At 46.3% G+C, this 16,323-nt stretch overlaps 1 long non-coding RNA gene across 1 annotated transcript; it reads left to right on the forward strand.

Annotated features, from left to right (window-relative positions):
- Nucleotides 1-9,482: 9,482 nt before the first annotated feature.
- Nucleotides 9,483-14,281, forward strand: LOC129653862 (uncharacterized). Its single transcript, XR_008715246.1, has 2 exons — nucleotides 9,483-9,583; nucleotides 13,485-14,281. It is a non-coding gene; the product is annotated as an uncharacterized LOC129653862 (long non-coding RNA).
- Nucleotides 14,282-16,323: the final 2,042 nt, after the last annotated feature.

Genomic DNA, 16,323 nt, shown 5'->3' on the forward strand with positions numbered 1-16,323 from the left:
GGGGTTTTCCTCGAGTTACGACGGGGAACTAAGGAAGCCTCTCTTTTGGCCCCAGGGAAGTCCAGTCTCCACTTGAGTTGTGAGGGTGGAGTGCGACATTGCTCTCGAGTCACTGCAGGGGAATCCGGCCTCAAGATGCGCCGAAGGGGGAATTTTGAGGTCTTTCTCGAGTTGTGGCAGGAAACCCTGTGTTTGCTCGACTTGTGACGGTGACCTCAGGGAGCTTCTCCTTGTGCCTATTGGAAGTTAGGAATACTGTGGACTTGGGAGGGGCCTCTGGGAATCCACTTGTTTTAGTGCAATGGAAGAGCGCCTCATCTCGAGTTGAGGCGGGAACCTCAGGTTTCCTTTCCTGTTTTGACGTGGGTCTCGGGCTGTGTATGCCATTTCAAACAGGGAGGTAGGTCTCAACGTGTGTGAAGGCATGGAACTCTGCTTTCCTCTCGAGGTGTCAAAGGTGTTTCAGGCCTCCAGCCGAGTTGAATTTGGGACCTGGGGCTCTTTTCGTATTAACAACCAGGGCATCAGAACTCCTTCGTGTTGTGAATGGATTCTTGGCTGACATTCAAATCGGTGCAAGGAAATCAGGCCTGATCTCGAGTGGATGGAGAACTCAGTGGCTTTCGAATTGTGACAAGGTCCCCGGGCTCCCCTCCAGTGTCAAGTAGATACCAGCCTCCTCTCGAGGTGCGACAGAGACGTTGGCATTCCTTTCCAGGTGAAGCAGGGCAATCGACCCTCATCTTGACTTGAGGTGGGGAAAATGGGGTTCTTCTTGACTTGTGGTGGGAATTTCAGCATTCCTCTCGAGTGGGGACGGGTATCTCGGGAAACTTCTGGAGCTTCATAAAGCATATCGAGGACCCTTTCAAGCTCCAAGGGAAACGTGGGCTTTCTTTGGAAACGCTGCAGCATAAAAGGGTCTCCTCAAGCATGCAGGTGGAAATTTCGTCATTTGCGTGGAGTTGTGGTGGGAAGCTTAGGGTTCCTCTCGAGTTGCCTGTCGACCTGGGGGACTGCTCGTGTTTCCTCAGGGAAGTCAGATCTCCTTTGGCGTTGCAAGTGCCACCTTAGGATTCCTCGCGCATTGCTACAGGGATGAATAGGGCCTCATCTCGAGAAGAGGTGGGAACCTCAGTGTTCCTCTCCATTTCTGACTTCGTTCACAGGGTCTCTGAAGAGTTGGAACAGGAGAGTTAGGCCTCATCTTGTGATGAGGTTGGAACTTCCCTTGCCTCTCCAGTTGTTCACGGGGTGACAGGCCACTTGTCGTGTTGTATTTGAAACCTGCGGCTGTTTTCGGATGATGCAACTGGGTTGTGAGTTCCCATTCATGATGTGACTTAATCCTCAGGGTTACATTCGACGAGGTGCCAGAGCATCGGACCTTTCTTGAGTGGACGGGGAAATCGGTGTCTTTCAGAATGTGGCACGACACACGAGGCTTCCTTTCAAGTTTCAGTGTGAGACCGGTCTCCTCCTGAAGTGGGACATGAAGGTCGATATCCCCTTCCAGACAAAGCAGGGGAATAGACCCTCATGTTGAGATCAGGAGGGAAGGGGCTCAGATTAATTGTGCCGGGAAACGTGGTGTTCCTCTTGAGTCAGACCGGTATGCTGGGGAAATTTTTGGGTTGCATCAAGGGTGTCAAGTACCATTTCGAATTTCAAGAGGGAACGTGGGATTTCTTTTGATATGCTGCAGTGGGAAGACGCCTCATCTCACGATGATGGGGGAACCTCGTGGTTTTTAACGAGTTGCGGCGAGATTTTCGAGTTACGACGGGCAACTCAGAGAACCTCTCATGTTTCCCCAGGGAAGTCCAATCTCCATTCGAGTTGTGAGAGGGAGTTAGGGATTCCTCTCGAGTCGGTGCTGGGCAAATAGACCTCATCTAGGCTTGTGTCCAGAAACTACGTGTTCCTCTCCAGTGGCGACAGGGATCTAGGGGTTGCATTCAAGATTCACCTGGGGAGTCAGGCCTCATCAAAAGTGGAAGCAAATAATTCCACTCTCCTCTTGAGTTGCGATGGGTATCTTTTGGAGCCCATTGAGTGGCCTAAAGGGAGTCAAGCCTCCTGTGGAGTTTTCAGAGACGACTTGGGGTTGCTCTCTAGGCCCTGCAGGAAAAGAAGGGCCTCATCTCGCGATGACGGTGGAATCTCGTGGTTTTTTTCGAGCTGCGGTGGGAGTGTGGTGTTTCTCACGAGTTCACGGGGAACTCAGGGAGCCTCTCATGTGGTGCCAGGGAAGTCCAGTCTCCATTCGAGTTTAGAGGAGGAGAGTGGCATTGCTCTCGAGTCACGGTAGGGGAATCAGGCCTCAAGATGCATTGAAGAAGGACTCTCAAGGTCTTTCTCGAGTTGCTGCAGGAAACCCTGGGTTCCCTCGACTTGTGCCAGTGATCTCAGGGAGCTTCTCTGGGTTCCTATGAGAAGTCAGGGATACTGTGGAGTTGGGAGGGGCCTCTCAGGACTCCCCTGGGTTTGGTTCAATGTAAGAGGGCCTCATCTCGAGTTAAGGTGGGAACCTCAGGGTTCCTCTCCATTTCTGACTTCGATTGCAGGGTCTCTGCAGAGTTGGAACAGGAGAGTCAGGCCTCGTCTGTATTGAGGAATGGAACTCCGCTTGCCTCTTGAGTTGTTCAGGGGTGACAGGCCACTTATCACGAGACTGAGCAGGCTCTGATCACACCGCTCACCAGGCACTGATCACGTGACTGAGCAGGGTCTGATCACATGACCCAGCAGGCACCGATCACGCGGCTGAGCAGGCACTGATCATGGGGAGAGAATCCACTCATCACGGGTCTGAGCAGTCTCTGATCACACAGCTGAGCAGGCACTAATCACGCGACTCAGTAGGCGCTGATCATGCAGCTGAGTTGGCACTTATCACGCGGCTGATAATCCACTGATCATGGGACTGAACAGGCTCTGATCACACGGCTGACCAGGCACTGATCACTCGGCTGAGCAGGCACTGATCACGTGACTGCAAAGGCTCATATCAAATGCCTCAGCAGACACTGATCACATGGCTGACAGGCTCTGATCGCGTGGTTAAGCAGGAACTGATCACGTGACTAACCAGGAACTGATCACGTGACTGAGAGGCACATATCAAATGGATCAGCAGGCACTGATCACGTTGCTGAGCAGACAGTGATCACGAGACTGAGCAGGCACTGATCTTGTGAATGAGAAGGCAGGCACTGATAATGTGGCTTAGCAGGCACTGATCATGCGGTGGACCAGGCAATGACCTCGCAGCTGAAATGCACTGATCACATGGCTGAGCAGGCACTGATCACGCAGCTGTCAGGCGCTGATCACGTGGCTGACAGGTGCTGATCACGCGGCTGACACACGATGATCACGCGGCTGGCAGGCGCTGATCATGCAGCTGAGCAGGTGCTGATCACGCTGCTGACGGGTGCTGATCACGTGGCTGAGCAGGCTCTGATCTTCGACTGAAAGGCACTGATTATGCGGCTGAGCAGGCCTTTATCACGTAACTGAGAAAGCACATATCACATTGCTCAGAAGGGACAGATCACAGGGCTAAGCAGGCACTGATCACCCAGCTGAGCAGGCGCTTATCTCGTGACTGAGAGGCACATATCAAATGGTTCAGCAGGCACTGATCACGTTGCGGAGCAGACACTGATGACGCAGCTGAGCAGGCGCTGATCACGTGGCTGGCAGGCCCTGATCACGCAGCTGACAGGCGCTGATCATGCGGATGACAGGAGCTGATCAGGTGGCTGAGCAGGCAATGATCACGTGGTTGACCAGGCGCTGATGACATGGCTGAAAAGGCGCTGATGATGTGTCTGACAGGCACTGATGAGGTGGCTGAGCAGGCACTGATCACCCGACTAACCAGGCACTTATCATGTGACTGAGGAGGCACATATCACATTGCTCAGCAGGCACTGATCACAGGGCTAAGCAGGCACTGATCACGGGGCTAAGCAGGCACTGATTACGTGACTGAGAAGGCACATATCACATTGCTCAGCGGGCACTGATCACGGGCCTGAGCAGGTACTGATCATGCAAGTGCAGGCACTGATCACGTGACTGAGAAAGCCCATGTCACATGGCTCAGCAGGCACTGGTCACAGGGCTAAGCAGGCGCTGATCACGTGGCTGACCAGGCGCTGATGACTCGGGTGACCAGGCTCTGATCACGCGGCTGACAGGCACGGATCACGTGGCTGAGGAGGCAATGATCAAGCGGCTGACAGGCAGTGATCACTCTGCTGACAGGTGCTGATCATGCAGCTGAGCAGGCTCTGATATGCGGCTGAAAGGCACTGATTATGCGGCTGAGCAGGCCCTTATCACGTAACTGAGAAAGCACATATCATATTGCTCAGAAGGGACAGATCACAGGGCTAAGCAGGCACTGATAACGCAGCCGAGCAGGCGCTTATCTGGTGACTGAGAGGCACATATCAAATGGTTCAGTAGGCACTGATCACGTGGCTGAGCAGGCTCTGATCTGCAGCTGAAAGGCACTGATCACTCGGCTGAGCAGGCGTTGATCACGTGGCTGACAGGCGTTGATCACACGGCTTAGCAGGCAGTGATCACGTGGCTCAACAGGCACAGATGACTCGGCTGAGCTGGCGCTGGTCACACGGCTGACAGACACTGATCATGAGGCTGACCAGGCGCTGATCAAGCGGCTGACCAGGCATTGATCACGTGGCTGACAGGCATTGATAACGTGGCTGACAGGCGCTGATCATGTGGCTGAGCAGGCTCTGATCTGCGGCTGAAAGGCACTATCACTAGGCTGAGCAGGCCCTTATCACATAACTGAGAAAGCACATATCACATTGCTCAGATGGGACAGATCACAGGGCTAAGCAGGCACTGATCACGCAGCTGAGCAGGCACTTATCTCGTGACTGAGAGGCACATATCAAATGGTTTAGCAGGCACTGATCACGTTGAGGAGCAGACACTGATGACGCAGCTAAGCAGGCGCTGATCACGCGGCTGAGCAGGCGCGGATTACGCTGCTGACAGGCGCTGATCACGTGGCTAAGCAGGCTCTGATCTGCGGATGAAAGGCACTGATAAGGCGGCTGACAGGCACTGATCACCCGGCTGAGCAGGCATTGATCACGTGGCTGACAGGCGCTGATCATGCGGCTGAGCAGGCGCTGATCACGCAGCTGAGCAGGCAGTGATCACGCGGCTGACAGGCGCTAAACATGCGGCTGACAGGTGCTGATCACGCGGCTGAGCAGGCCCTGATCATGCGGCTGTCAGGCCCTGATCACTCGGCTGAGCAGGCAGTGATCACGCAGCTGAGCAGGCATGATCACGCGACACACCAGGCACTGATCAAGTGACTCAGAAGGCACATATCACATTGCTCAGCAGGCATTTATCACAGGGCTGAGCAGGCGCTGATCACGTGGCTAAGATGTGCTGATCACGCAACTGAGCAGGCGCTGATCACGAGGCTGACAGGCACTGATCAGGCGGCTGAGCAGGCACTGATCACGCGACTGACCAGGTACTGATCACATGACTGAGAAGGCACATATCACATTGCTCAGCAGGTGCTGATCACGCCGCTGAGCAGGCGCTGATCACGAGACTGAGCAGGCACTGATCACTGGGCTGAGAAGGCACTGATCATACAGATGAGCAGGCAATGATCAGGTGGCTGAGCAGGCACTGATCACAGGGCAAAGCAGGCACTGATCACGTGGCTGAGCAGGCACTGGTCATGCAGCTGAGCATGCACTGATCATGCAACTGAGCAGGCTCTGATCAGGCGGCTGATCAGTACTTTGTCAGTCTCGTGATAAGTTCCTGCTCAGCCGCCTGATCAGCGCCTGTCAACCACGAGATCAGTGCCTGCTCAGCCACCTCCTGATCAGTACCTGCTCTGCCCAGTGATTAGTGCCTGCTCAGCCGTGTGATCAGTGCGTGCTCTGCCCAGTAAGCCAACTTTTTCACTCTCCACTATTACTTTAATAAAGAGGCTTTTAGGTTCCTCTTCACTTTCTGCAATAAGGGTGGTGTCATCTGCATATCTGAGGTGATTGATATTTCTCCTGGCAATCTTGATTCCCGCTTGTGTTTCTTCCAGTCCGGCGTTTCTCATGATGTACTCTGCATATAAGTTAAATAAGCAGGGTGATGATACACAGCCCATTTGTTTTTTGTTTTTCTTTCTTTCTTTTTTTTTTTTTTTAAGAAAAGAGTCCGAAAAATGAGGGAAACAGGAAACCCAGAGGTGCTCCTGTAGTTTGGGGAAGGCCTAAGGAGGTCACTTGGAAATTCTGCTGGCTGTGGGGTGGGGCAGATGGGCTATGCAGGCTTGTCCTTTGCATGCATGTTCTTGTGTGTGTAAATCGAGCTCAGAGCCATCTCCTGATGTTTAACAATTTCCCAGACAAACCTTGAGCTAAGCAATGCATTTTCTCCTAAGGAAATGTTTGTCTTAAGCGATGTTAATATCCTATGTATTTCCGCTAGACTCTGGCTTCAGGTCGGTTTCCCCAAAAGGCTCAGAAGCGACTTGAACAAAACAGTATGTTTTCCTCATACCTTGTTCTCCTAATCTATGTTAAGGAAATGATATATTTGCCTGGAAATCTGCCTTTCTTCAAGATTCATGTCAATCATTTTTTTTGCCCGGGATGACTCACCTGCTGCCCATGTTATCTCAATGCATGTCGTGGGTGAGGGGGCCTGGTGCCATACTCTGAGACATTGCCTTTCTTTCCTTAGCAGAATGCTAGTGGCTGTATAACATCTGGCTAAAGACCAGCAGGGGGTACACTTACTGCCCCCGCACCCCCACCCCGCCGCAAGTCTATGTCAGCAGCTTTCTCTATCTCTTTTATCCTTTAATAACACTTGATGACACAAAAGCTCTGAACGATCAAGTCATATCGAATCTTCATTTCAGATTCAAGATGCATTCCATGGTATTGCCATCTTAAGTCTTTCCATCACTATGGAATATCTGTCCATGTATTCAGGATATTTTTCAGCCATGGTGTAGAATTTCCAGTGTGCCAGTCTTGTCATCCTCGTTACATCCATGGCAAAGCAATTTATTCATGTTGACATTATTGAAAGGGAATTTTTTAAAATTACTTTTCAGATTATTATCTGCTAGTCTATACAGATAAAACTGTAATCATTCATTTTCATCACTTTGGACAGCTTGATAGTTGTCTTTACTTCCTTTCCTTTCTTGTACTTTAAGATTATCCTGGCACATATATGTACTGCCTCACCCCTAATCTCAGTCATGTGTTCAAAGAACTTCTGTCCTTTTATTTATTTATTTTTTGTAACACTGAATTCGTTTTGACTATGCTGGGTCTTTGTTGCTAGGTGGAAGTTGCTAGGACCTCTGGACTGCAGTCTCCCATCTCTTGTTGACCTCTTGCTGACCTCTCCAGAATCCTGGTTGGTGAGAGCTTGTTAGTTCCTTGTTCCTTACCAGGACCTCCTGTTGTAAGATGACTCCTGCAGGTGTTTTCTCTTCTCTGTTGCCTGGCAAGGTTGGGTGGTCACTGGTTCATTTAACAGAGTGTCCTTTGGTTCTCTGGAATAAGGTCCTTCTCAGAGTAAATGTATAAAATTGTAAAAGTCAATGTTTGAAATAATGTATATTCCTAATTGGGTAAGTTGGCTTTTTTGTTGTGTGTTAGAACTCATCACCAGACCAAAGGCCATGTAGATCTTTTGTTGTTTTCTCAAATTGTATAGTTTTTTAAATGGAACTCCGTTGTTAGTTGCAATGTTTGTGCTTCTGTTCATTTCATCTCTCTCTCTTTTTTAAACAGTTATTTATTTCTAGTTGATTGATCACTGCTTTACAATATCAGTTTAATTTGTCATACATCCACACGAACGTCCCCTCGTTCTGGAATCTCCCTCCCACATCCCTTCCATCCCCACCTCTCCAGGTTATTTCAGAACCCCAGTTTGAGTTCCCTGAGTCCTAACAGCAAATTCCCGCTGGTTGTCTATTTACAAATGTTGGCGTCCATGCTGCTCTCTCCATTCATCTCACCCTCTCCCTCTTTTTCACCACTCTTGTCCCTAAGTCTGTCCTCTATGTCTGCATCTCCGGTGCTGCTATGTGAACAGATTCGTCAGACCCATCCTTCTCAATTCCATGTTTTTCTCGTTCTGACTGACTTGCCTGTTTAATACACTCTCGGTTCATCCCCTTCCGTAGAACGGACTCAGATGTGTTCCTTTTTATGGCTGCATTCCATCCAGGCTCTGACTGTTCCTCAGCCGTGTTTTGAGGAGGGTCATGGAGCCATTGTGCTCCATTTCAGTTTGGGCTTCCAGCCTTAGTGCTCACAGCAGAGCTGCTTGTGGGTGAGCCCTCTGAGGTGTGCGAGCGTGGGGCTGCCCGCTCTTCCCTGGCGGGAGCTTTGTCTCCTCAGGCCCCTCAGGGCTCGGGATCCAGGGTCACGGGGCTGCATCCCGGCTGAGAGGAGCGGGGTTGCCTCAGTGCCCGCCAGCAGGGAGGCACTGCAAGAGGGGAAAATGAGGACGAAGTAGACGTTTCCTGTGTCCAGCTGAGCGCTGACTGGAGGTCCATCTCCGAGACTCGGGGGTTGGGGCTCGGGGGGAGAGCTCCATGTGCAAATGGCGGGTTTTCAGTTCGATTTCTTTTCGATGGCCTAGAGGATGGCCTTCACGGATGTTCTTCCGAGTAGGTGGCCAGTTTTCCTGTCCCTGTTTCTTCAGAAGACTGTCCTTTTTTTCTTGGCTCGTTCCTGGTTTGATTTTCATGTACTTACCACGTCCATATGTGTTCATTCCTGGGCTCTCTCTTCTCTACTGGAGTCCCTGTGTCTGTGTTCCTGCCAGTTCCTCACTGTGGTGGTTACTACAGGGCCGTGCTTTAGTTTGAAGTCAGAGAGGAGGATGCCTCCAGCTGTGTTCTTCTTTCTCAGTCTTCTTGGCCCTTTAAGGTCCTGTTCAATATTAGCAGCCTACTAGTAGGAGTATTTATGTTTCTGTGAAAAAGGGAATTCAATATCATTTTGTGATTTCAGTCAGTGTATTTGTTGATGGCTTTGCTTGCAATGGACATTTTAATTCCTCATTGTTCCAGTGCCTGAGCGTGGACTAGTTTTCTGGTTATTTGTCTTTTCTTTGGTTTCTTTATCAGTGCTTTCTAGTTTTCTGACTACTGGTCTTTTATGTCCTTGATTAAGTTTGTTGCTAAATGTTTTATTCTTTTGGATGCAATTATAAGTGGGATTTTCTTAATTTTTTTTTTCTGATTGGTATTAGTGTACACAAATGCAAGTGAATTTTGTATATTGATTGGGATTGTAAGTTGTAGTATTTTATATGATTGTCAATTGATCAGAAATTTTTAAACTTTACTGAATGTAGTCTAACAACTTTTTGTGAAGTTATGGGGAAAATTTTATTTATAAAATCTGTTTCTCCTGCAGACCCAAGGCATGGTGGTTACTAATAGACTTCCCACAGTACTTCTTCATTCCATTTGGACTCCTTCAAGGGCAGTGGAGCATCACAGATTTCCTTGAACTTCGCCTGGGTAAGTCTGAACTCTATAGAAAATTTTCATGCCTGTCTCATCTGACTTGTTTGTTTTGAAACATAATTTCCTTTCCGTGTAAAATGTACAGAAAACTTCTAGCAAAGGGAAAAAGTGCTCACATTTGCCACATCATCTAAAACAGTCTATGTGTTTTATCTAAAATGGGTGCATTCTCCTGCAGAACCTGCACATAGTCTCCAAAATCAGGACATCATATGGTTTCTACAGTATAATGTAATCCACAGCCCCACTTCCCTTTCAGTAATTGTTCAATTGTATGAATATAACTTTTCTTCCCATCTTTTTTTTTTAAGAATGTTACTGAGATTTTCAGTGATTTGGACAAATTTGATGGATTTAAAGCAGACGGCGAATATGGGATCTGTGTGGCCTTTTCTATATGGATATTTTTCACTAAAGATGGTTTTAATGTTTATTCATGTTGTAAAATGTGTGAATCATGCATTCTTTTTTTTCTGCACAGTAATTAAAAATAAATAACATGCCATTTACCATTTAGATATTTGTAAGCATACAGTGTTGTAGTATGAACTACCTTTCCTTGTTTTGCAAACCGGTTAAATAATGTGTACCTTGTGCGTGCTTTGAAGAAACTCAAGAAACTGAGTCATTTACTGAAATGGCCCAAGATATCACCTTAGATACCATCGTCATCTTAAACCAAATCAGGGGCTTCCTGGTGGTCCAGTAGCTAAGATTGGACACTCCCAAAGAAGGAGGCCCAGGTTCAATCCCTGATCTGAGAACTAGATTTCCCATGCCACAACGATATCTGGCTGGCCTCAAGGAAGGTCGATCTGGTGCAGCCAAATACAAAAAAAAAAAAAAAAAAAAAAAATCAATATTAATAAAAATAAAACCAAAGGAAAGGAAGGATATGGTCGTTCTACAGATTTACATCTTAGGTTTCCCTATTGATTAAAAAAAAAAAAGTTTCACAAGACTGTCATCCTTCTATCTGGTATATACCAAGGATTCCTTTGAAATGAGATTTCTCTTGTAAATGTGACTCACAGAAGAGCCGTCTTGAACTTGGGTTTCAGAGATGAGCATGTGTCCTCTTAAAGAAAAGAAAGTTAATTAGGTCCAACTAATTCTCATGCTGAAGTGGTATATTTTGGGGTAGCATTTGCTCCCCTTCACTTTGGATGTATCCCAATTTGCTTACACAGTCATCGCCCGAAGACATCCTGATATTTGAAAGTTTTTAACTGTTAGAAGTAGAGCTGCTGTGTATAATTGTGTGATATTTTTTGTCTGGACACTTTTTCAAAGCTGTTTAGTAAGTGCTAGATGTGTAGTGTTCAGGCCACAGGTGAGCCTTGTTTAGCTGTGGAAAAATCCGGCTTTCTCTGGCAGGTGGGATCTTCCTGGGTAAGGGATCGAACCTGAGTGTCTTGCATCATCACGCAGATTCTTTACCACTAAGCCACCAGAGAAGCCCCGTGCCCCCTTCAACTTTTTGAGCTTACTGGATCTAATAGGTGTGCAGTGCTACTTCACTGCTGTTTTAGATTGTAATTTCCTAATGATATATGATTTTGAGTATTTTTGATATGCTGATTTACTATCTGTATCTTTTCTTTGGCCAGGCGTTAAGATTTATACACTTTTAATGAGGTTGTTTGTTCCAGATATTTTGGTATATTTGGAGTACGATCCTTTATCATATATGTATTTTGTCAATATATTTTTTCTGTGGCTTGTGTTTAAGTTTTGTGAATGAGGTTTTTCACAGTTTAAATTTATAATTTTTTAAAGTTCATGTTATCATTTTTATGTCCTTTTTTGGATAGACTTTAGTGTTTTGTTTTGTTTTGGTTAAATTTCATAAGCAAAACTAAAGCACTGTAGATACAGTTTTAAACAAAGCTGAGGTACCATAGGTACAATTTTGCCTTTTATCTGTTGAGAAGTTTGAGTGAGGTTGGTGTACATTATAAAATTATGTCTACATTCATTTGACTGGATATGGCTTCCAATTATTTTTGGAGATGTCATGAGAAGTCAGTTTCCCCAAGGGAAACTGGGCAGGTTCTGTGAAACATGAACTGTCTTCGATCCCTGGGAATTACTTTCTGTTTTTCTGGCTTTGGATTTGACTTGTTTGGATATGTCATACTAGTGGAATCACAGAATGTTTCTCCTATTTTGGTCTGGTTTATTTCACTTAATATAATGACCATAAGGTTCGTCCACATTGTGGCATTGTCAGAATTACCGACTTTGAAGGGCCGAGTCAGATTCCATTGTGTGTCTACCACAGTTTGTTTATGGAACAGGCTGTCCATGGACACTCAGATTGCCTCCGTTTGTTGGCCAGTGTGAATCACGCTGTTGTGACTATGACTGCAGAAATATGCATTTTTTTCAGCCCCCTTTTCCAAACCTTTTGGGTACATAGCATGAATTAGAATTGAAATATCTGTTTGTTCCATGTGTTAGTCTTGGAGTAATTTCTGTAGTGTCTTGTGCAGTGGCAGAACCATTTCAGTTTATCTTTTTGTATGGTAGAATACTGTTCAAGCTTTTGAATATACCCTGTGATGCATATTCATTCACCCACCGATGGACACTTGAATGGGTTCTACCTTTGGGCTATTGTGAATAAGGTCGCTATGAATATTTGTGTACCAGTTTTTGTTTGAAGTATTAACAACTACATAGTACTACGTATGAAAGAAACCACAAGGACCTACTCTGTAGTTTCAGAAACTGTATTGAATATCTTATGATAGCATATAATGGAACAGAATCTCCAAAGGAATATATGAAAAAGACACGATACCCTGGTAATTATTGTGCCAACACTATGTATTTCTACACACCACTAAAATATTCACATTCATAAGTATATTTCACTGCTTGGTTGTATAAAAATAGAGAAGTCGAACAGAGAAGAAATAAACTTCCTGTCATTGCTCATCATCATTTATGTACTATTACTACCTGTAACACACGTTGTATAAATAAGTGCTGGACTAGGAACTTACATTCGTGTAAACCAAGAGATGGTGAAGGTGTAAGGAAGTACAACTTACTGAATTCCTTAACGAAGGATTATGGAACTCTATGTACATGAAGTGAAGGAAAGTCAAACAGTTTAGTTTAGCCACATTCTTCCTAGAGTGATGAGCTTCCACCCCACCCAATGTTAGCTCACAATTAAATCCTGCAGTCATCTGGCCTCAGTGTGTGCTTCCTGCCATCCAGAACACAAAAGTGAGGAAGTCCTGACAAAATCGTTGCTATTTTTCTTTTTTGGATTCGTATTTTATCGCAGGGCTTGGGAAAAAGAGGGCCTAGCCTGTTTTCAGAGTTGCATCCCAAGGCTTGCTCTGGCGTGTTACCTATGTTGACAAACTGCTGATCCTGTTCAACAAAGGACAGTGATCTGCACTGCAGTATCTGTTGCTTGAGCTGGAATAGTAGGCATCCCTTCAAGTGCAGTCCTTCATGCTGAAGCAGGTCTACCTGAAGCAGTAGCATAAGATGAACACATTGATCATATAGACATCGCATTCCATGAATTTGTAAGAATTTTTCAGGTATACTGATCATCATTGGAGGAACTGACTTGTCCCGGTAATAACTGGAGTACCCAGCATAACAACAGTTCCTTGACTAAATAATATGCTTACGGGTACTTCTTCCAGCATTCTTTCTCCTACCTCGGTCATGAACAGGAGAAGCTGATGGCAGTGGTTCTTGAAATGTGTATCGATTCCTCGGCGGCACAGTCAGTAAATACTCTGCCTACCAGTGCAGGATATGGAAGTGATGTGGGTTTGATCTCTGGGTTGGGAAGATAACAATTCATACACTCGTTTTATGTGAACAAGTTTTATACTCATGAGTGTTTTTCTTCTGTATACAGAATATATAGGTGAACTATAAAGAAAGCTGAGCGCAGAAGAATGGATGCTTTCGAACTGTGGTGTTGGAGAAGACTCTTGAGAGTCCCTTGGGTTGCAAGGAAATCCAACCAGTCCATCCTAAAGGAAATCCGTTCTGGGTGTTCATCGGAAGGACTGATGGTGAAGCTGAAACTCCAGTTTTTGGAGAGCTGACTCATTTGAAAAGACCCTGATGTTGGGAAAGATTGAAGACAGGAGGAGAAGGGGACGACAGCGGATCGGCGACCCAATGGTCACGAGTTTGGGTAAACTCTGGGAGTTGGTGATGGACAGGGAGGTCTGGCGTGCTGCGGTTCAATGGGGGTCGCAAAGAGTCGGACACGACCGAGCGACTGAACTGAAATGAACAGAAAAACAATTGCTGTTCAAGGACACTGAAAGAACCCTGATGTTGAAAAGCAGATCTGTATTGTGAGCAATGCTTAGAAATCCATGAGTTGACACATAATATTACGCCTATCATCCTTGTAGTTCCCTCAGTGAAATATGTTGCGAAAAGCTCTTCCTTTGTGGTATAGGTTCATGAAGAAGCTAAATAGCATGAATCCTTTACGTTGACAACTGTGAATTTAAATCTCCTGTGAATCCTATGTGACAACCACACATACCAACATGATTTATTAGTATTCTATCAATATTTTTAGTCCTACTGTATTTCAACTAAAAATGTCACTATACAATGGTGCATGAAGTCAAGACATAAAATCAGGGCAAATACAAAATATTCCATCCTTTGAGAAAGGGAGCGAAAAAATAATGTGCTTTGTCTATTGCATTTTTATGTATTAGATCCTTAAGTATTTTATTCACCACACCCAACTGAATGGTTCACAAATGTTTCAGAGAGGAAAGGATTATTTCTCTTTAATAATGAGGAGTTCAACTGCTCTCAAAGCAAATACCGGACGGTAATCACCATGCAGGACAAAGTTGATTATTCATATTTAGATTACTCATTCGTTAGCTTGCCAAAGGTTCTAGATCTGTTACCACATTTTTTTACATAATATCCACATGTGAAAGTGAAAGTGGCTCAGTGGTGCCTGACTCTGTGACTCCATGGACTATACAGTCCATGGCATTCTCTAGGCCAGAATACTGGAGTGGTAGCTTGTACCTTCTCCAGGGAATCTTCCGGACCCAGGAATGAAACCGGAGTCTCCTGCATTCAGAAAAATCATGTCCCTTGAATTTCTAGTTTACTGTATAGGACCACGGCAATGTGATTACGTAAAATTGTTTAGTTTCCTTTACGTTTCTCTTGTTTGATATAGATAGCAGCCTTTGGTTCTATCACTAGCATTGCAAGTAAAAAGAAAAAAAAATGATTAGAGCTCCAATAGTATTTTTACTGTTAACAATAAGTATAGCATAATGTGCGACCTAGCAACAGCTAGTGAGCCTAGGACTGTCTGGAACATTCTTGGATCCTGCGAGAAAACACCCTGTGTGCACCCCTTGATACCGGGCCTAGAGACCAAAATGTACATGAAAGGAAATAGTGGAGCTGACCAGAGTAATGCGCCCAAACATGTCTGACACAGTGCCGCAGCCTGCTCCTTCATGGGCAATGCCACTATAACCTAGGAATGTCATTACAAGGTTCACAGATGGCATGCGAGATGCTCGGCCCTGACACTGAGCTCAGCCCTGACTCTGAGTTTTGGTCCTCTGAGCAGATCTGGACGTCTCCCATTGTAGAAGCTAAACCGTTCCTTCCAAATACACGCTTGCAAACGCACACCAGTTGGCTGCCTCTCCTTCCACAAGGGAGGCTTCATTTACCTGCATTCTGTGAACTTCGCTTTCCAGCTGATGGACAAAAGACTTATTGTAAGTATTTTCTCAGGGGCTGTTTCCCCGGGGCTGGGGCCGAGGTAAGAGACCCAAATTCATAGGGAAAGGCAAAACCACATCCAATGTCTTTGCTCTGGAGGACAGCTTTGGTGAGCCTAAGTCTTTCAGGAATATTTCTGACTCCAACAAGTCAAATTCTGTGTGTGAAGCTCCACAGCCAAAATAGGAAAACAGAGAGCCTGATTCTCTCTGTGTAGCTTTGAAGCTGTCATTCAAACAACAGCTTGAGAATCCATACAATGCTCTCCCTTACCGCTAAGAGAATTCTCATTGCTGTAGTCCTTGACAGTTTGTAGAAATCCACACCCAAACCCTTCTCCAAGTAGGCCTGGGTCCTAGCTCGGAACAACAGGCAACGGCGGAGCTGAGGCCAGTAAGGCACAAGTGAGGTCTCACACACTCTTGCGGCCTGATCGTCCAGGAGCAGTAAGGCCTCTTTTTCCCTGCAGGAGGCTCGATTGCCTTGCCTCCTGTGAACTGCATTTCCCAGCCTGGGTGCAAAGCTGTTCCTGGAGATTTTTTTCTCAGGGGCTGTTTCCCTGGAGCTGGGTCGGACCTCAGGGGCCCAACTCACAGGGGAAGACAAAACCACATGGACAGGTCTATGCTCTGTAGGAGAGCTCTAGTGAACCTCATCTCCCAGGAACGTTCTTGGCTCCTATAGAGACAACTCTGTGTTTGAAGCTACACACCCAACATAGGGGCAAATGCAGCCTGATTCTCTCCGTGGGGTGCAGATGCTTTGTGGCAAAGCACCTGTGAGAATCCATCCACTTCCGCTTCCCTCTCTTTGACAGAGGTCTCTTTGCTGTAGCCTTTGGCAGTTTGGAAAGAAGCAGACCCTTACCCTTCACCAAGTAGGCCCTTGTCCTAGTTTGAACGGAAAGGCGATAGCTGAGCTGAGGCCAGTAAGGCGCCAGTCAAGCCTGACATATTCCTGAA

Source organism: Bubalus kerabau, chromosome 5 (assembly GCF_029407905.1).
Source record: "Bubalus kerabau isolate K-KA32 ecotype Philippines breed swamp buffalo chromosome 5, PCC_UOA_SB_1v2, whole genome shotgun sequence".
Lineage (NCBI taxonomy): Eukaryota > Metazoa > Chordata > Mammalia > Artiodactyla > Bovidae > Bubalus > Bubalus kerabau.